This window comes from Arctopsyche grandis, chromosome 12, assembly GCF_051622035.1.
Source record: "Arctopsyche grandis isolate Sample6627 chromosome 12, ASM5162203v2, whole genome shotgun sequence".
NCBI classification, from domain to species: Eukaryota; Metazoa; Arthropoda; class Insecta; order Trichoptera; family Hydropsychidae; genus Arctopsyche; species Arctopsyche grandis.
This window is the reverse complement of record NC_135366.1, coordinates 4,342,780-4,365,012: the sequence shown is the minus strand read 5'-3', so window position 1 is coordinate 4,365,012 and position 22,233 is coordinate 4,342,780. Positions and strand designations below refer to the sequence as shown.

General features: G+C 32.7%; 1 protein-coding gene across 8 annotated transcripts in view; it reads right to left on the bottom strand.

The window, feature by feature from the left end:
- Dh31-R (Diuretic hormone 31 Receptor) overlaps positions 1-22,233 on the bottom strand; it is a 220,007-nt gene that overhangs the window by 112,979 nt on the left and 84,795 nt on the right. For all 8 annotated transcript variants that reach the window (XM_077443479.1, XM_077443476.1, XM_077443478.1 and 5 more), the window contains one exon: positions 17,785-17,877. The gene's annotated coding sequence lies outside the window, so the exon portion shown is untranslated. The remainder of the gene's footprint in view (positions 1-17,784; positions 17,878-22,233) is intronic.

The following is a 22,233-nucleotide window of genomic DNA, read 5'->3' as shown; positions in this document are numbered from 1 at the left end:
TAGACGCCAAATTTGAAATTTATATATACATATGAGAGTTAAAACTATAAATATTTATATATTAGAGATAACGAGAACCTATAGAGCAAATTTGATAAAATATAGAATGAATTATAGGCGTTTAAACAATTAAAATCTGATATGGCCATATCACGCCGAAAAGGTTGAAGATACATAGATTATAGTAGCTTACCGTCACCGCCATAGACGTCACCGTACTCAAAATTGTGGATATTTGATACGCATTGTATACGATATTTTATCTCCAACGTAATTGCAGACGATACATTAACGTATATTGATGACCAAAATGAGCAATATGGCAAAGTATGAAAACGATCGGATAAGAGATAAGAGATATAAACAATTACCACTAACACGAAAACCATGTGAACTGTATAAGAGGTATGTAAAAAAGTCAACGATTTAACTAAGAAGTCGGACAGATCTTGAGATAGGAGCCATCCGATGAAGTACTGTGCGGGCAGGTAGTATAACCATCAAATGATTATGTCTACCATGCAAATAGTTATAAGCGACACAAAGTCCTAAAATATACATGTATATATGTATGCATGTATTAAACCAAACACTGATTTTTTAAAAACGTATCCACTTTACTCTACAACAGAGCATCGTAACCTGTGCACCGCGGTAATATGTGTTCTCCGAACAGCATTTCGGCCTAATGCGTGCGAGTGAGATCGCGTGTGAGGGAGAAAACCAATTTTAGTTACTGTTTTGTGCCTATGCATATACGAAATAGCTAGCGACTGTCGATAAAGTACATATGTATTATATATATTTATTTTATTTTACAAATATACCAGGAAGGCTTAACAGGTAAACCCCAAATGCGCCTTCCTCGTCCACATAATTATTATATAGATACATGTAAATCTAAATAATATCTGACATCTATGGTCAGTATACATATGACCTCGATTGAAAAGAATTTTTCTGTAATGCTGCTGGTCAGACCAGGATTTGTGACTCCTGGTTGATCGTTTCCTATCAGAGTTTGCCAATTTTCTCTGATTTCATTGTTGAAACGATTCCCGATTAAAAATTGGCTAAAAATCCTTCCTACCCACTATGTCGCCACTATTTGAGTATGATTAATGTAAATATTACAATAAAAATGTATGTACAATTCATAGATGTCTCGTTAATTGTCGAGTTTAAGTCAGTGTCTCATAATTTAGCGACTTATGTATTTAATAAAAAATGTTGTATTGTTTGTTATTTGGCCAGGAAGGCGCATTGGGGTTTACCTATAATGCCTTCCTGGTATGAAATAAAAAAAAAAAAATTACAAACATCGTATTAATACGATAAATAACGATGAATAACTTTCATGTAACAATACGAATTTTATATTCGATAAACAACCACAGAGACATCTATGGTGAGCAATATGGCGAAACCTAAGATATAACAATAACTAAAGGTTCGCAACAGAAAATTGGGAAGGAAACGCCAATTTTACAGGAATCGTTTCAATGAAAATCAGAAAAATTGGCAAATTCTGATAAGAAACGATCGACCTAGACAAATCAAGGTCTGGTCAACAGCGAGACTTAGCGGGGAATCGAACTCGTAACATCAATTACGAAATAGTTCAACATTCACCACTAAACCACGCTGCTGACAAACTCTACGACTTGTAAACAATGTATGCCGCGAATACGATGCTCTGCTCTACAATACTCTTCCATACATAATACTAAACAGTTGAAATACTTAAAATTTAAATTTTCGATGCTCCGAGTCAACAACACACTCTGAAGAAAGAACTTAAATATTCTTGAGTTCGATAAGCGAGCTCTCACTCTACATAGTATGAACATAATAACTAAGACGGGCAATAACCATAAATTATCCGAAATGCGACACGAAAGTTCGATAAAGTTTAAGATGCTGTGGACGCACAAAGGAAGCACCGGCTCAAATTACAAGTACTCACCCTGGCTACATATTTATGTAAGTATGTACGTCTAGATTTTTATATATCGAGAGTTATAAAGTTCCAAGACTGAAAAGTTAACGACAACGACAGTATCTAGTCTAACGCCTCACAGAGTGGTTTAGTACTTGGAATTTACTTATGTTTATGTACGTCTGTGCAGATTTTATTGAAGATTGGATCCCCCATACATACGTAAACGTGCCTAAGCGTGGAGTATAAATCTCAGCTTGAAACTATCCGCGTTTTATCGGATTGACGCGAGCGACCGTCAATAACTTCTCAACTTTTCTCAACGGATGGAACTTTTACGGAAACCTACCAAAGCATCATGTTTATAGCATAATTAAGCTTTAATTACATATTAAAGACTAATGTTTAATTAATTTATTAATCCATATGGACACTCTTGCCACTTGTCGGTAAACGTCAAGCGTGCAGTATGTCCTGATAGATACGTCAAAATATATCAGATATGTACATAAAAAAATTAGTATTATATAGATTTTTAATTCCAAATTAACCCTTTTTCATTTCAAATTGATCCCTATTCATTTCAAATTGAGCCTTTTTTATTTAAAATTAAGCCTTTTTCATTTAAAATAGACCCTTTCTTTCATTTCAAATTGACATTGAAAAGGGTTCAATTTGAAATGAAAAAGGTTTTATTTGAAGTGAAAAAGTGTCAATTTGAAGTGAAAATGGGTCAATTTGGAACGAAAAACCTGTATATTTACAAATTTGAATATACTTGTATAAATTACGCACTAATTAATTAATTATATAATCTAATATGTTCGAAAGAGACTTTGTATGTAACTATGTATGTATGTGTGTAACTATTGTTGGTTCGTAAATCCGTGACGTTATCGAACAAATGGATATTCAAATAAAATAAAAATAAAACTAATTAAATAAATTTAATAAAAATTTTACTATTAGATTGACCATGTTTATATTACAAATATCGAGTAAAACCACTAGTAAATTGATAGTTCCTTAAACTTAATTCATGATTTTTATATTAAAAAAATACATTTTACTGTATCAATATGTGTGTATCTTTATAAAGACATCACGATATTAACGAGTTCGCTTTAAATCTTCATTTTCACTTTATTTAAAGATATATAGATAAGATATACGAAGTATCCAAAGATGAAGAAATGTGATGGTTAAAAAATTTGACCTTGAGACTTTTAACTTAGCACTGACTTAACTGACTTAACTGACTTTTTTTAACACTCTTCATACATTTTTCGTTTCCAGGCATATTTAAATATTTAAAACGAATCCATCTCTATCATTTTATAAATTAATTTAATAATAAAAGGCTCTTATAATAAGATAATCAACATTTAAAACATCACAGTACCAATAAATAAACCACAAATTCACATCAGTTTAAAAAATATATATAATACCAATAAAACAGAATATTATCTTATTTTCATCTTAAACAAACTCTCATATACCATTTTAAATGAAAAAAATATGTATATATCCTATACTATTATAGAATATATTAGTATATGTAGAAAAAATTATATACTACATATAGAAAATATATTATCTAATGTATAATTTCTAAAGAGAATGTAAGGATGTAATATTGGTTGGTAACATCGAAAACAAATTAAAGTTTCTATGACGACAATTCAATATATATATTTTTTCGATTCAAATAAATTTAATAAAAAAACAAATAAATATTTACTATTAGTTTCGCCATGTTTAAGTTGTTTATATTACAAATACTGAGCCAAGCCGGGTAAAACAACTAGTATACTATATATATACAAAAAAAATTAAAGCAAAAGTAGTCTTTTGCATATATTTTTCAATTTTTCCTCGAAAACTAGACTAAAGATTGTACTAAAACTTTTTTTTACTCAAAAAATAATACAATAATACATTAATACAATGATTTTCAGGAAACAAAATTAGATAATTTTGGAAACAAATAATTCTTCAATCACTTTCAGTCTTTCCAATATATTTTCTGCGAATAAACAATTCAAACCAGTCCGGAAAAAATATTAGATTCAGACGCACACAAATAGAATCAATTGCAACCTATTAAATATGAGTAAAAACACGCCATAGAATCATTTTGAATCGGGGACACAATTTAATTTGACCAATCTTATACTACAATGACCACACTCCTTTCGACGAGTCACTTTTATTCGTACACTAAATTGGAACGACCGCTATTAAATTATACCATAAAGAAAATAATCTAGACGACTCCGCAAAACTACCCAGTAGCCAGCTCTAATTAAAATACCACACATACAAAGCCAGCAGTGCTATAAAATAAATAAGAATAGAAGACTATCATAACCAGAGTATGAAATCGGTGTCGACACTATCGAAAGCGCACGTTAAACGGTTCGTTTATAAAATATGCACGAACGAAGAGTATCGATTTCAAATTTATAAAGGCAATTTACGCAAATGAGCACAGGTAATGTAAAGTTGATGATGCACGAGTACTACACTAGCTCGTTCATCATCGCAAACTATCCAATATTTAGTAATACCATAATATGTCCACGACTTGGCAGGCTTATTAAGTAATAAAACCGAATTGGTTAGTCCACTTTGGTACGAAATCGTAAAAGTATTCAACGCGACATTGTATCTGTTCATTATAATGGACATATGTATGCATGTATATAATAAGGGTTACAAATTCTCAATTCGTATTTGGCATATGAATTGCCCAGTGGTGTATTAAAATGTCACTTTTTGGGTTGGATCTTGTGTTTTTTAGAGTGTGATAAATTTTCAGTTAATTCAATTACATGTACGACATGCTATTCGAGTCATATTTCAATTGAATTTATCGAAATTGTGCTAGAATCGAAATATAAATTGAAAACTCAATGCTATGTCGTGTTGATAAGCTAATTTTAATACTTGCTTCACTTTTCTAAGTTGGACTGGACAACCATTTACTAAGCTAAGCACAAAGTTAATGGAGTATTTAACCACACTACCGGGACACTATAAAAATTTAATTAGCTCATTCGTCGAGACATTGTTCCCGAACATATTCACAGGCGATAAAGCAGTGACAGGATCAAAAGGAAAGTGTACAAAAGTGCCTTCTCACCAAAAAGTCACTACCTACTCATAGACTCCGACATTTCACCGAAACAATGACACGTCATCCCACTTCTGACACCAACCTTTCGAGGAGACAAGCGAACCCCTGGAGCGGACGTTAATTACCATCAAGATATGATATTTACGTGCGAAACCTTTCAAACTACTCCACCGCTTATTTATCGCGGGAAAAGCGTCGTGCGGGGAAAAGCGAGCCCGGAAAAATCGAATTACACACGTCGAATATCCTTTCATCTCGGTACTTTTTCCGAACGGGATAAAAAAAAGCGTATTATATACGCATAAAACGACATAAGAAACCCTTTGTTATGATAAAATAATATTGAGCCCTTTGTAACGTTTACGAGCGCGTATCTTACGAATCACGACCGCACGTGAAAGAGTTTCGTATGTGTATTTTTTTATATTTTGAAATAAAATTTGGAGATAATACAGACGCAAAATACGAGAAAATAAAAGAGGAAATTGTAAAATATATTCAAATTCCTTCCGAATTCCGCTTTGAGAGTGCAAAAAAATCAGCATACAGAAGTGGGTATAAAGATATCAATGCTTCCTAATCTGCACTTTTGCCTAAAATACTGTATTTATTTATATATTTTCAAAGGTAAAGATATTCGGCATCAAAATTTTGGTCAGCTATTTAAATACAGCTAGAAAATAAAAATACATCATTGACATTATCGACTTCATGAAGTTCAACTTGATCATGAAGTTCAATGTAAAATACAAACCAAGATACATATGTACGTATAAAATTGAGCATTCATGTTTATAGGAGGTTTTACTGTTTAATTACTGACCATCTAATACACATATATGTACTTTCGAAAGACACATTGCATACATGTAACCTTGGTTGGTTGGTTCGTAAATAACACATTCGATTTATTTTTTTTCGATTCATAGGTGCCGATTCGATTTTTTCGATTCAAAGGATTCCAAGTCCCCGGGGCGCAGACGCCGGATTCTGGTATACATATAAATTCGACAGAGACTTAGTATATATGTTTGTTTGTTCGTGACAGTCAATTTAATAAAAAAAAATGAGTATTCAAATAAATTTATATACAGTAAAACTATTCAAATAAATTTTATAAAATGTTTATGTCATGATCATGATCATAATAAAATGTTTATGTCATGTTTACGATCATGTCAAGGAGACACGGGGAAGTGTGGAAGAGGGGAAGCGAGGAAGTGGGGACCTGACATGTGCTCCTGATACTGAGCGAACATCCACGAAGTAACACACACACACATTCATTAATCATTTCGATGCGGGCGAACGGGGAGCGTTTTAACTACTTAATCGCCACGCGTTTTTAGAAACCAATTCGATTATTTTATATTTGTATTTAGTGCCAACCCTTGACACTACATCTTATATTACAAACTAAGGAAAAATATAGACTTTTTTCAATTTCATTAGAATATTTTTCATTTCGCAGAATATTCTGCGAATTTCATTTCGCAGAACATTCTGCGAATTTCATTTCGCAGAATATTTTTATATGTCACTGTGAAGTAACCAAAATTAATTTCGAATCATAGCCTTAAACACGAAAGAGCGCACACTTGTGCGTTTGTGGCGATTAAGTAATTGATACATATATTTATATATAACATATAACTTTACTAGCTGTATTACCCGACTTCGCTCGGTATTTTTAATATAAACTGCTTAAACATGACTAATCTAATAGTTTTATTTTATGTAAAATTTATTTGAATACTCATTTGTTTTTTTTGTTAAATTGACTATCACAAACAAACATATATGTATAGTAAGTATCTTATACATAATTATATGTACGCCCCCGCCGTCTGCGCCCTCGCCGTCTGCGCCCCCGCCGTCTGCGCCCCCAAAATCTCTGCCCCCGGCGGCTGCGCCCTCTAAGGCTTCGCCCTTGACGCCTACGACCCCGAGAACTTCGAATCCTTTAAATCGAAAAAAAGCGAATGATTTGTTCAATGACGTCACGGATTTCTACGAACGAAGGATACATACATACAAAGTCTCTTTCCAAATTATATGTTAGATTTTAATTCGTGTATTCCTTTCGAAAGCCATCCGTTGAAATCAACGGGCACAATATTAGTTATTTTTATAATTACTGATTTAAAGTATGAAATATTTTTTAATTACAAACATTATAATATGAGTCGGTAATTACTTACCATTTATTGTATTTATTATTATAAGACGTGACAAAAAGCATTTAAAGTTATCTACCTATTAAATGCAGGTTAAGACATTCATAGTTTTTTAAAAGTCTTCGGAGAACTTTTGTTGTGAATTTCCCGAGTTTTCTCGATTTAATGGAAGCAGTCGATTTGACCGATGAAAAGTTTTACACAGCCTTTCATAGCACGATGGATTATTCAACGGTTTTAGAACTACATACACTCTATAAATTTTGATGTGGAATTTAATTATAAATTATTAACACGTCGTCTTAAACTGCACGTTTGTTGTTTTATCGGTCGTTCATTTAATCGATTATACAATTTCCCGGATGGTTTTCACCGAGATCTAAGTCGTGGGTTGTATATTTGTGAAGGAACGTTTGTATAGAGATGCCAAGAAGTTTTGGGGAACGATCCGATGTTGAATAAAATAACAATTTTCGGTTGCGCTGTAAAATGAACGAGCTTAATAATGTGCGGAAGTGATTTATGAATCTTGCTACATTCGATACGCTAAGCATTTAGTCTGAAAATATTAGAATTTACGACGGATAAGTCTCGAAAATACAGAAATTTATTGATAGTCAAAGCCTAATTTAAGCTAATCATTAAAAAATATTTGATTTCTAAGATAAATAATAGCAAATATGTAATAACAATAACAAATCTATCAATTTTATCAATGCAAAGTATCATTTAATAATAATAATTTTAAATACTGGACGTTCGTTCGTTCGATCGTTGGGTCGTAGACGACATGTTCGATTTTTTTTTTTTTTCGATTCAAAGGATTCGAAGCCCCCGGGGGCGAAGGCGCCGAGGGCGGAAGCGACGAGGGCGAAGGCGCCGGGGGCGAAGGCTCCGGGGGCGAAGGCTCCGGGGGCTCAGGCGCCGGGAGCGAAGGCTCCGGGGGAGCAGTTACCTGATTCTGGTATACATATAATTTCGAAAGAGACAGTATATATGTTTTTTGTTCGTGACAGTCAATTTAATAAAAAAAAAACAAATGAGTATTCAAATAAATTTAAATAAAATAAAACTATTCAAATAAATTTAATAAAATGTTTACTATTAGATTAGTCATGTTTAAGTGGTTTATATGACAAATATCGAGCGAAGCCGGGAAATTTTAATATATTATTAAAAATAATTAAAGAAAGTAGACACACATTATTTTATAAACATAATATATACATATATATGTTTGTATTTATATAAATAATTAAAAAACATCACAAAAACAAAATTACAAACTATCAAAAGCAAAACATACAAAATTTGAGTTACAATTTGAATTCTAAACGAGAAAGAAACAAAATGAAAAATACCCCAACCTTCCACTATAGTTTATTGAAATGTTTCAGCTTTAAAATAGGGAAGGAAAGTGGGAGAAGGGGCGGGGGGGTTTATATCCCCACTTTTATTTCTTCTGAATCTTGCGACGAATAATTTAAAAATCACAACGCCAATCTACGCAAAGCAAAACTGTAACCTTCTCTTCTAAAACTTTCAATTAACCCTCGCTAAGGAAAAGCGTGAAAATTTCCAACGAAATCCAAACAAACACTTTTGATAATCTATATCATAAATATTAATATCAAAGTCAACACCGCACAGCCCCCACATAATAACGAAATCGCTTCATACGTGCCACAGAACACGACACGCGCTTTAGAAAACCTGTTGATTTTCCTGAAGCGTTTTCCCGAACAACCTGCGCGTCATACGGGACCGACTAAATAATTAATCCCGTCGTGTATGTGTGTAGTTTTCTACAATCCGATAAACCGATTGCGGCCCAGGCTGATATATACCCACATACATGTGTATACGTACCTACATATATAATATAATATATAAAGTCTATTTATATATATAGGTATTTGTCGGGGAGCTCAACGTGTCTCGTTTGCTCCTCTCGTTTATATGAAATCTAGTATGACTGTGAATAGATGTATGTAGGTGTACGTAAACAAAGTCCCAGCCAAACGAACGTGCGAGCGCATATAAATGCGTGCGAGCGCATAAATTGTCATGGATATGAATTCGGATTTGGAGAAATTTCGACTCGTTCCCGTGAGATATTTCATTGGGAATATTTACAGTTGGCTTTTGCATAAATCGCATTTCGATCTGCGACTAATATTTTAGAGGTATGATGGATAGCGAGTGACCAGAACTTGTATTTTATTTTATGTCTTCAAATATACTGAATGCATGGTCTTCAGATATTATGTATTCCTCATCACAATCCCTATGATTCGAATGATGCTATTTCATTTGCTGATGTTTGTACGGGAGCTGCTAGATGTTTGAAGCCTGATATTAAAACTACGTCTGCAAGTATTAGTGAATCTTCTATGGAAACGGTCGCAGTGACGTCGATGTTTGCCTCTTCTCCTACATCTGCCTGCTCAAATGGTCCTGATAGTCGTGATTCTGTTGTGACTGTGTTGGCTTCTTCTTCTGCTTCCTCTTCCGTTTCGTCTCCATTGGCTCAACCTCCGTTGGCTCAATCAAAACTGCCATTTCTTGTCTCAAAGAAAGTCACGCGCCAAACTGGGAGACCGAAAATTGGTAATTTATTACCAAAATGTACGAGGTCTCAGGACAAAGCTGGCTGCGTTTAATTCAGCCGTTTCTACTATTTGTGATGATATGGTAGCACTAACGGAAACATGGTTGACTTCATCATTTTTTGATGCTGAACTTTTTGATTCTTCCTGGAGGGTGCATCGTCGCGATAGAGTAGATCGACGTGGTGGTGGTGTATTATTTGCTTGACGTGATTGGTTTCGGTCAGTCTGGATGACAAATTTTGAAACTCTATCTGGTGAGGACTTATGGAATTCATAACTTGAAAATCATAATCGAGAAAGAATATTACGAAATACAAAAACCTTGTAAACATAGGATGAATTCAAGACGATAAACGATATATAATAATAATAATTATTATTTTTAGTTGTTTGTGTATATATATGTTTTGTTTTTGTTATGTCTAATTTATTATTTTGTTTCTTGTCTTTTCTGTTATATTTTTGACCATTGTGGCGCATTAGGAATTCCTGTAATGCTACAACGGTCCAAACTTAAACTTAAATAAATAAATAAATAAATAAATTACGAAATAAAAACATCGATTAATATCAACAGAAATATTTATTTTTTCGGGAAACCCCTTGTACACGTGCCTTACAGATGCAAGAGAAAGTGGGATTTCAGTACGCGCCTCGCTCAACAGTCAATGGGAGAATAATATCCACCTTGAAATGACGGTGCAGCTTATTTTTTTCATTTCTTTCACTTGCATTTTATAGTATGGCTTCGCCCTCGGCACCCCCGGAGCCTTTGCCTTCTAGGGCTTCACCCTCGGCGCTCCCCTGAGCCTTTGCTCTTTAAATAAATCAGCTGATAACTAAAAATAAAACTATCACTGTTTGATCTGTGTACATATATTAAGCCTGTATTGGTTAGAAAGTTTGTTTTGGGGAAGAAACAACTGAAATTTGAGGTTGTGGGTTAAACGTCAAATGCGGCCCAGCTTTGTTTGTTGGCGGAAAACTTATTGATAAATCATATTAACAATTAGATACAACATAGCTTCTTATTGAATACTTGCATATCTCTCAGATAACGCTCAGTGAAGAGATGTAGTTCTTGTTTAGAAATGTCAGATCTGACACATTTGGCCGTAAATCGATATATATATATATATATATATATATATATATATATATATATATATATATATATATATATATGCCATTACACGAAGCTATACGCCAATTTTAAAATTTATATATACATATGAGAGTTAAAACTATGAATATTTATATATTAGAGGTAATGAGCAAATTTTATAAAATATAGAGTGAAATAAGAAAAAGTTATAGGCGTTTAAACAATTGGAATCTGACATGGCGAAAAGTGAGAATAGTCTAAACAAGCGCTGGATAAACGTCAGGCACTTTTTCGTGGGAGCGTTTTCAAACGCGTCTTACACGATATTTTTGCACCATCGTAATGGCGAAGGATCCATTTACCATATTGATGACCAAAATGAGCAATATGGCAAAGTATGAAAACGATCGGATAAGAGGCAATTTTTTTCCTGAATTGTAATCGTAAGTGAAACGTAAAGGAGGTTTGTAAAAATAAATCGAATCGGCGCCTATGAATCGAAATTAAATATCGGATCATTTTTTCGATTCGGCTGCGCCCCCTGCGGGGCACCATGCGGCTGGCCGGTGGGGCCTCATGGGGCTGCGCCCGCTGCGTCCCCTGCATCCCCTGCATTCCCTGCACCCCCTGCGTCCCCCAAGGGGACTTTGAATCATTTGAATCGAAAAAAATCGAATCAGCGCCAATGAATCGAAAAAAAAAATCTAATAAGTCGTCTACAAACGAAGGATACATACATGCATACATATGTTTTTAATATATACAAAGTCTCTTTCCAAATTATATATTAGATTATTCGACGTATAGTATACACGATAAAATGATTGTTATAGCTAATTATAATGATATCATAATATAATAATCCAGTACAGTGACTTGCGGATTTTTTTGTCAAAAAGAATATGCCACAACAGGTCATCCTTAATGGGTAACCGTGAAAAAGTCGAAGTGAAAAATTCGAAGTGAAAAATTTGAAGTGAAAAAGTCGAAAATATTCGTTTATCATGCATACATATGAAAAACGGTTAGTATATATGTATGTATATATCAGTGGCGTGCGGTAAAACTCTCTCTCCCCCCCGTCGTACATCCTCACTTAATTTGCGCGAGCAGAACACAACAAGAACAAGAGGAACAGGCTTTTCCTCCCGTATCCTACGCGCGCACATTAAATAAGGCTATATGAAAAAAAGAGAGTTAATTTCACCGCATGCCACTGATATTTATTATGTATACATAGTACCGTTTAACATGCACCCTTTTTTTTGATCTTTCGACTTAAGATCTTTCGATTTTTGATCTTTGCCTTCCGATATTTGCTTTTTCGACCATTTCACTTTCGGTCCCGTGAGGTAGACCCATCCTTAATCAATGGTTAACTGTGTACATGATTCAAACACAACAGAACACAATATGTATACAGATGTTAATTACAAACCGCAAGCAAATATATGCTTGCAACTGTGAATTCAAACTAACCAAATTTGGAACATTTACGACAGTTAAATGGTGGTTGATATGGATGTAATAACATAATTAATAATGATCAAGACAAATCGAATGAATTTTTCGATCCAGTCATTGGCTTGTAAATTACTTTGATAATATACACCATTTATATATTATTTTCAATATAAAATACATATATAATATGCCAAGACAGGAATTACCCCAAAGCGACATACATGGTTGTAACAATATTTCAAACTTAGCATCACATAAAATGGAGACATCTATGTGGATAATCGAAATTTTTTTTAATATACAGAAAATTTGTGAGTAGCTAACGGTGTAGGTAGCATTTTATAATATTCTAATACACAAATTTGATATGCTAATAACTCAAATTTCCTCGAAACTGAGGGGTGCATACCGGTTTATTGGATCCATCTCAACAATTAAGCTAGAAAATTCGGAAAATTCTTAAAGTAGACGCTTGATCTGTGTTTTAATAACCACAAGATCCCCCCAGCAGCATATTTGGCCGTGATTTGAACCCAAGACCTCTCTACTGGTATGCAACAAGCTCTACCAGTGCACTACGATGTAGCTGTATATGAATTTGGATGTGCACGATTTGTAAATAAAATTATTCACATATGAAATATTCAGTACATGTAAGAAACAACCCCTATTAAATTTAATATAAACAATCCAACAGTCGGCGGAAAAATTCAAACGACCGAAAACTATCTGCAATACATTTGGACGGGAACCTTTTCGTCAATAACGACACCTTTTTTCGCTCGCTGCAATATTTTTCACACTCTATTTTCCCGCAGGCAGTTTTCCCCCACTAGGCATGCTTAATAAAACGAAAACGTTCGCGTAAGATAAAATTTCACACCGTGTAAAGCGAGGCACCTCGAAAAGAAAAGCCTCACGTCGTAAAGTGTGCATACATATGTACATACATATATACACGTACACACGGTAGATTATTATCATAAGACCCCGCGAAACAATCCCTTTTTACGACCAAGTCATTTTCACTTTATTTTTATTTCGCACCTCTTCATCATTTTGTCGAACGTGTGCGGAGACCCTTCGAAATTAGTTCGCGAGTGGAAATTGTAACGTGCGAGCGGCACTTAAGTTGGAAAAACAACGCGAGGAAAATCGAATTGCTCGTAAAGTGATCCGAAAGAGCATTTGTACGTGTATTAATTCCCCTCGTGCTGATTACGCTTATAAATAGCCTTTATGAGTTGCATTTTGCAAATGGACAATGCACTATTTTTTTTAATCGGTTTCGAACCTGGAAAATGTGATCGAAATATGGAAATTCACATGAAAACTGATCAATGGTGGCCATTCATGTGGATTTCCTTTCTATTTCCTCTATACAATTTTATTTTATATAAATATTCGTCTTTTAATACAAATATGAACATTTGCGCCGTTAAAACGTCAACCTATTTGTATTTCATAATGAAAATTAGCCTAACCATAACTACATCCGGTACGACAGCGCTTTTTTTCAAAATGGAAACACAGCTGACATTTATAGAGTGTAAATTGTACGAATTATCTAGAAACTAGGTTACAGTTGACACTTTTCGCAGTCAATCATCAAACACCATTAATCTATCAAAATCGTCATGTTTAAATACGAAAAATGTCAAAATGATTTATTTTTCTACAGTTTCGACTGCTCAAACCGAGTTCCAATTTCCACTCGTGAAAGCTACCATCGAAAAAAATTCGCAATACGAAACAGAGCCGTGCAAACACCCAACCGAAATCAAAATAAAAGTAATTCGAAAATTAACCACATTGAAGACTCGTCAACGATAAAAGCCAGGGAAAATTATTCGAAGCGTAACATTCAAATTTTCCGCTCGGATACATTTCAACGCGCCAAATTAAGAGATTCGACATGTTCATACGTTCCACATTTTCCACGGCTTTTCAAGTCAACCCACATCAAAAATAGTATCCTTTGTGCATTTTAACATATTATATTTATATCCATTCATATGCGTACGTATTTTTATGTATATGTTTATGATTTAATAATAAATATTGATTCTATTTGTATGTGTGGTCAATATCAAAGGACGGGAAGTATGATATTTATTGCTCCGTTCAATATGTGGATGGAATAAATGAATAAATCTAAACAGAGAATGTACATAAATTCATCAACAAAACTTCCGAAACTGTATGAATCATTTTTGCAAACAAGTAAATATGTATTTGCAAGCATACATATATAATATAATATTTAATTTATTTTTATTTCAATCGAACATATATAATACATAGCTATGTTAATAATTACCGGGCTCAATCCCATGCTAATAATTGTGACTCCAAGTCGATCTTCATGTGATTCAAGGATCTTCAAGTGATGATGTGATTCAAAATTGTGATGAAAGATGTGATTCAAAGATCTTCAAGGAGACGCCAATTTACGGGAACCGTTTCAATGAAAATCAGAAAAATTGACAAATGATCAACCTGGAGTTATGTACAAACCAAGGTCAGGTCAACAGCTACTAGGGGGAATAGAACCGTGACCACTCTGCTCAAAAACATGATATGCTAATTAAACTAGTCCACGCTGCTGGTTATATGTACATAAGTACACAAATGAATCTGGAAGCTGAAAGTATTTCTTTTTTTAAAGAAAAGTTTTCTATTTATTTGTTGATATGTACATATATGTATGTATATATTTTTACACTAAACAGACAACGTGATCTTAAATATGTATTTATTAAATTATTAAAGTTATTAAAATTATATTTTTTTATGTTAACATAATAAAAAAATTGAATATTTTTTTCATCTTAAAATATTTTAATTGAAATAAAAACTATACGTTTACGTTTATTATTATTTAGTGTTTGATCTTTCTTATTATGATTTTTCTTAGTAATATACACATATACATATATATACATAGATACAAATATCCCATATCTACCATTTTTCAACCATGTCTTTCTTTTGGAAACTTTTTAGGTGTAAATGTAATATACGTTGTGATGCAGTTTGTGCTTTTTTTTAATAAATTTATGTATAATATATATGCACATATAGTGCATGTATCAATAGTCAAGAGTCAAGAGACAAATAGTAAAGAGTACCATAGTATAGTAGGCCAAATTTACTGGTTTAAGTACAAATTAACGTATAAAACGGAAAGCGGAAAAACAACCATATGTATTGGTACATAAAAATAATGATACAAAATAACGAGTTCAAAAATTTTTCATTGCGAGAATGACGTCCAAAAGATTCACAACGTTCTAGCATTTATTTAGCTATATTATATATACATTCTAACATTAATTTCAGGCAAAATTTAGATTGGTGTGTGTACTTATTTTTGCTATAATAGTGAATATTTATACAATCTTTTGTAGTTATAGTGCAAAATTTTCAGTCCGTGATTGAATTTTATATAATAAATATTATTTATGAATAAACTTTGGTATATTGACAAACAGTGAAATAATAAGCTATATAAATGTTAATTAACGATAATCAAATACAATGCAGCTGTTTATTTAATATCCACAGTAAACGCTTTTGAAAGCAATCGACGCGTTTCAATGTCGGAAAATATTTCGAATGACGAAACTTTATCAATTTGACCGAAATTAAACACGGATAGACATTTTCAATAGAATGAAATTGATTCATTTTGCATTGAAATATAATTCAAATATTCGAAGCGATCGGCTCAGGTGGTTCAGGATTCGAAACTTTGAACTTCATCTGCGAAAAACTTTGACGTTGAAGAAATAAAAACGAAAACATATCGAGACATACATAAAAAAATACACACATACATATGCGTGAAAACTTTCAATATCTAATATTCCCCTTGTAGCGAAAAAACAAACGGCAAAAGCAAATCTAGAGAAGAAAAAGAGCAAACGGTCAATTTAAAAAGTTTACGCGCCACTCGCTCTTTGAATACGTATAGTTTTCCCTGAAATTTTCCGACTTTGGGAGCAAATTCGTTTTTCCCTTTTACAGTTGTTACATACAATAAAATCCAATTTTAAATTCACAAACAGTGAAAGAACTGCATTCGTTTGAGTTTTCGTTAACCCCTAAAGTGCGACGATCGAAGTTTCAATGTCTACTGAAGTTCGATCAGAATTTTATTTATTTCCATGTTAAACTTAATAAATAAAATAAATCGAAAATATACCTTCATACATATTTATGATGGCTTACATTATTTGGTGTTACAATTTTTCAACATTGATTGGATAAAACGGACTTTTTATAAATCATTCGTATAAATATATACGTAATTGACGTATAAAAAGGTATAAGAAAGAACACAGAATCGTAAAATGCAGAAGGTATATCAACACAGATAATAATATAACAAGGTTGGCATTAATTTTCCTATATATAATTCGGGGTGAAATAAATTCACTAAACTATCTACGAAATAATTTCCCATTACACAAGAAAGTCGGAATAAAAACGTCAAAACTAACCATATAAAAAAGAAGGTATGAAAAAAAAGGGTATAAAAATATAATATAAGATCATAATATCGTACTTTCACAACCTTTTTCTTGTTTATTATATTCAGATTTCACGCTAGAATACACAGCTAGGCCAAATATTTAAATTTATACCGAATGTCTTCGAAACGTGGAGTAAAAATACCATTTTCCCGGAGCATCGCGTCTTATATGTACGTTCCGTTCATTTCGTGTAACTTTTCATTATCTCAAATAGGGATTAATAAGCAGAGCACGAGGCATTACATATTTCCTTTAGAAATCATAAACGTATTTCGGTATCGCTTCAGGGCAATTTTATTTTTTTTCCGGCGCAGTCAAAGCGCGAGTGTTCGGAAAAGCGGGAAAAACGACGACTAGAAACGAGCGTTGAATTTGAATAAAAATATAAAACCGAAATCCGCAAGATCGATTTTAATTTCCTCCCTTGTATTATTACAAAAGCTTTCCTCTTTCGATACGTTCTTTTTTTTCGGCGAATTTTCACAAACAGAAACCGCTTCTGGATTTTCGGGATTTTCTTTTAAATTATCATAAAAATCCCGGCTGCGAAAATAATAAAGTTGTTTCTTTTCTCAGTCAAAAGTAATAATGAAATTTTCTTAAAGAGTGATAAATTACGGGTAGATTTGTGTTTGTTGCCATTTCCGGACGTTCTAGTTGCGAATTCTGTTTACAAAACATTGTTTATAAGTCGGTTTATCATCGGAAAATTAAAATAAATCTTCAACCCGTTTGAATTTTGACGTGTTAATATCCGGAAGATCGTAATAAATAAACTTTATAGGATGAGTATAGAGAAAAGCTCACCTATTTGGCCTTCATGATTTTTGTGTATATCCGGTTTGAGGTGGAAAAACAAACAGGTAGTTAAGATGAGTCGAACTGGTAAGCGATCGGAACCTGGAAGCAAAATTTAACTTTATTTATAAAATAATATAAAATGTATATCAATAAATATAAAAATAATACATTTTATATCCAATACAAGTGTTTGTATATAGACTAAAAAACCTGCAATATAATTACGGAAACCTAAAATAGTGAAATAATTTTTCCAACTGTCAAGGTTTCTAACACACTATTTATATGTACATACATATGTATACATATATGTATATATAAATACATATACGAATAATAGATATACATATAAATGTATACGCTTTAATACATTACTTTTAAAATGAATTTTTTTATAAACAATTGTTTAACATATGTACATACATTTATTTATTTAATTAATTTAATTTATTATTTTAAAATAATAATAACAATAAAATGACCAGTCTGCCCTGAAAGGTTGCCCCAAAGCGTTAAACAAGTCAATTTACAGAAATTATCATATAAATTTATAGAAAAAAATGTTGAATTGTGATGATAAATCAAAGTTTTATGATTTCATATACCAAAAGACAAAATTAATATACAAAAAATTTACATATTTTCTATCTGAAAAAGCCATAAATCTTTTTTTTTAATTAAACGAATTAAAAAAACGTCAAAATCAAAAAAATTAAACATGAAAATTGGTCTACATTAATTTGATCAGTAACTTCGTTTGATTGGGTCAGTAAATATGTAGATGTTCAGTAAGTTACATTATTATTCACTGAGTGCTCGACTATTTTCTGATTAATCACAAAATACTGACCGTTCATTTTTGTCTACATACATACGTATAAAGTACACTATTATCAAAAGAATTTCTTCAAAGTTACTGATCATTTCTTGAAAAAAGCTAACCATTTCATTTGTTGATATTAAATTCACAAAAAAGCAAGATTGTCAAAAGAATTGGAATTTAAATAAATTCACTTACACTAAGAAAAGAATCGTTTTATCGAAATAAACCTTTATTTATCGATGCAAAATTGTACAAAATTCTATTTTTATTTTGATATAGTAATCTGAAATGAGCTTCAACTTGTAAGAGAGAAAAAGAAAACAAAAAATGATGTATTTCAGCACATTATTTTCATTCACAGCTAGGATTTACAAAATTAAAACAACGCGTCAGACTCTTAAGAGAAGGCAGCCAAATAATCTCAGCTCGGTGCACGAAAAGTCTTAAATTTTCCAAGAAATTTTCAACTTAGATAAACAAACTTCTACCGTACAATAATATCGGCGTTGAATCAACTCAACAAGAACAAACAAATAACACATACGTAATAAGAAATACATAGATAGAGCTTTTAACTACATACATAGATAAACATTTTACACAGGAAAAGTGAGTAGTTGTCGACACCTGACCGACACCGTATACAGGTAAAAAAGCTACCGCAGCCATCTCGTTAATAACACAAACATTTGCGTTCAAATACCGACTCAGGAATTCCGATTACAAACAAAATAAATCAAGTTTTCCCGACCGACGGATTTCGTGAAAAATACCACACGACTAGATTTTCGCACTCGCCTATGTGCGACGGGAAAATTTCGATTTAAAAACTCTGTAAGATAAATTGCAAAAGTCAAAGCTTGTTTCGTTGCACCGAACGATGAGTTTTTTCAAACTATCAAAATGTGGAACTTTTACCGAGCAATGTTCAATCCTTACGTGCAACAAACTTCAATGGGAAAATTCAAGATCGATTTTATACTCAATGTTTCTTTACTGAAAATTCATAATTCTGACAATTTTTTTGATATAAAATGGAATATAAATGTGAGAATATATTTATATGTACTTACATATATTTATATGTAAGAAGAATAATATCGAATGTTGACCGTACAGTGTGTATGTTCTTGTGTGACATTTGATATGTAAAAATAGCAAACAAAAGCTTTTCTTTGATGAAAAACGATATGGTGTAGAGTAAAAAAGTTATATTGAAAATGATTGTTGATATAACGAGCGAAGAATTGAAAAGAAAATTGTAAAAACAATTTATCAAAGGAAAATTGTTTTTGTGCCCGAAAATTATCGTCTTATCGTTCGACAGAAAATCCAATTAAATACTGTTAAAGATTAATGATCAATGAATTAATTTTACCTTTTCATTAAAATGACCTATCGTTAAATCGCTTAGTATTAATTAAAAACCGATACATTAAATATTGTATAATATTTTAAAAATAAACGTCAATGTTGAACTTTGTACAATAAAGTTAATTTAATTAGATGAATAAATAAATAAGTTATGTATCTTTTTTCTGAGCTTAAATCAATCGTACAATTCCAAATTATATTTCGACATATTTTTTCCTTTTCCTTTCCAGATTAAACTCGCTCGAGGAACGCCGAGTAATTCATCTCACATGAAAAAAAATATTAACATTAAGATTGATGTATTTTAATTATTTAAAAAATACATATATAAGATAAAATTAAGCTTAACTCGATTTTGTAATAGAAGATAAAATTGTCCACGACTTGATTCATTTCGTATAAATTTCATTAAATAAAAATACATGTACTTTATATAAATGTAAGGTAATAATACAAAATGTGATCGATTCTTTACAGAACTGCGAAATTGCTTTCTATACATTTAAAAATATCTCATTACACGATATTTCCAAGAATATGTCATATTCTATTACGTTAGTATACAATTTACGTGTATTATAATGGGAGAAGACTTTGATACCATAAAATTCAATAAGAACCCCAAAACAATACGGTAAAAAGATACGTACATTATGTATTATTTAAATAAATTATATAAAAAAAAACACGGTAAAAAGAAATAAATACACGCAAAAAATAAAATAAAACGGGCAAATGTAATTCCAAAGGAAATTCACTACGCAACACAGTCTCGTCTCTGGACCGTATTTCTATCAAATTTTAATCAACAAAACCCTAGCCCTCGGCTACCTCAATCAACTCGAAAACTTCCCAAGCTTCTTCCACTCACTGCTACTCCTACCCACTTTTATAGGACGACCATCTTGGAAAATGGCGATCAGAATTTTTACAACTTTGATTAAAAATAATAAAAAGAACCTACATCCGGACCAAACCCGATACTTAATACAGAGTAGGGCGGGAACAATTAGACGATTTGTAACTTTAAAAATAAACATTTTGGATTTTCAACCACTTCAAAATATTAAATAACTTCTAGAAACATTCAATTACACTCTCCTCTTAACTCTTTCCGTTATATTCTTTTACTATATCTAATTCTCTATTTAACCGACAGATCTTGCAATTTTTTTATTTTACTTTATTTTACATACTGTTATGTACCTCTCTTATCAATGGTGTCACGACAACTGGCTCACAAACCTTTCACTCAAAGGCGTTACGCGCACGAAATTTCACTCATGCGACAACTTGCTCACGGGTATTACCGAAAGTACCGATACTGATGGGGTTTGGTGCATCCGCTCTAAAATCGCCAGACAAACGAACGACACAGATTAACAGAACGGCAGCTTTAAACGTAATTCTCGTTTTCTCGAATGATATATTGCACATCAGATAACGAGTAACCTTACGAGTAAAAATGTGCACAGATGCAATTATTAAAATGGTAATTATTAAAATTGAGTTGGATCTTTCGGGCGAGTTTAATAAGGCAAGATTCGATATAAATTGAGGGCAAATGTCGCTGACAGGTGTCGCTGTTCAGGACCACGGTTGGGATGTGGCGGTTGAGGTGAAGATCAAACACGTGCGTTTTCAGTCATGTAGTTTATTAAGACGATACGTGCGGAGGTTTAGCGACCAACCGCGCGGAGCACAGGTCCAACTGTGACTAACCGTTATAACTCTGCCGATGCGGTGCAAACGATCGACAAGCGCCAGACAGACTGAACCACAGATTAGCAACACGTGTACCTTATGCGTGCGCACTGCTCGCACTTACACTAAGCGAAATCTACCCGAAGTCCCGACATACCTACCCTGTATACGTTTTGTGCTTCTGATACTTTAGTTCCGAATTTTTCCTTATTAAATTATTAAAAACTCGCCAAAATAAATCCAACTCATTTTTAATAATTACCATTTTAATAATTGCATCTGTGCACATCGAAAGGTTACCCGTCATCTGATGTGCAATCTATCATTCGAGAAGACGAGAATTGCATTTAAAGCAGCCGTCCGTTAATCTGTCGTTCAATTTGTCTGGCGATTTTAGAGCGGATGCACCGCATCCATACTGATGGCATCAGTATTTGACCGAAACCAAGCCTTTGGAACTACCGGTACTACAAACTAAATAAATGCTTTTGAAAATCCGAAAGTGAAAGGTCAATGAGCCAGTTGTCGCGGAACCGTTATCAATGAAATTCCCA